The following is a 725-nucleotide window of genomic DNA, read 5'->3' on the forward strand; positions in this document are numbered from 1 at the left end:
CTTGTACTAACTTCGCGGTTCTTTCACTAACTTGTCTGTAACTTAACTGTACTTGTATCAATTCGACTGTTGTATAAGTTTGACTGTTGTTATACTTATTACCTCGAGTCTTTTATGTATCACTGACTCTTCCTCTACTAACTAGGCTCTTCTTGTTATCAAATTGAGAGTCATTTTAAGTACATAAATTTATGTTATTTTTTCGAAGTTTTTCGTAATACGCACAAACAAAGGAGGAGAGAGAGATAGATAGATAGAGAGAGAGAGAGAGAGAGAGAGAGAGAGAGAGAGAGAGAGAGAGTTCCTTTACAATCAAACCTATACAGAAAATGGTCTTTGGAAAAAAAAAATGGAGAGTGATGTTATTATACCGAATTAAATAATAAGACCATATTACGTGGATTAAAAATCTGCGCAACGACACGCGAAATTATTAACATTAATACTGGTTATAATATGCAGGCGTAATTATACGCAAACTGCAAACTTTATTGGTGGATAATAGGCGGATAATGTGGTGATACACAGAATTTATTGAAGTTACGTAGTGATATGCAGAATTTATTGACTATAGTACGAGGACAGGATTTATTTGCGAGCAGCGAAACAATACGCAGAACTATATTGGCGAACAACACATAGAAAATCCTCGAAAATATCGGCATCAACGTAACGATACGTAAAATTTATGGCAACAAACTGCAAAGATATACATAGAAATAATT

The sequence above is a fragment of the Homarus americanus genome, unplaced genomic scaffold (assembly GCF_018991925.1).
Source record: "Homarus americanus isolate GMGI-L3 unplaced genomic scaffold, GMGI_Hamer_2.0 scaffold50209, whole genome shotgun sequence".
NCBI classification, from domain to species: Eukaryota; Metazoa; Arthropoda; class Malacostraca; order Decapoda; family Nephropidae; genus Homarus; species Homarus americanus.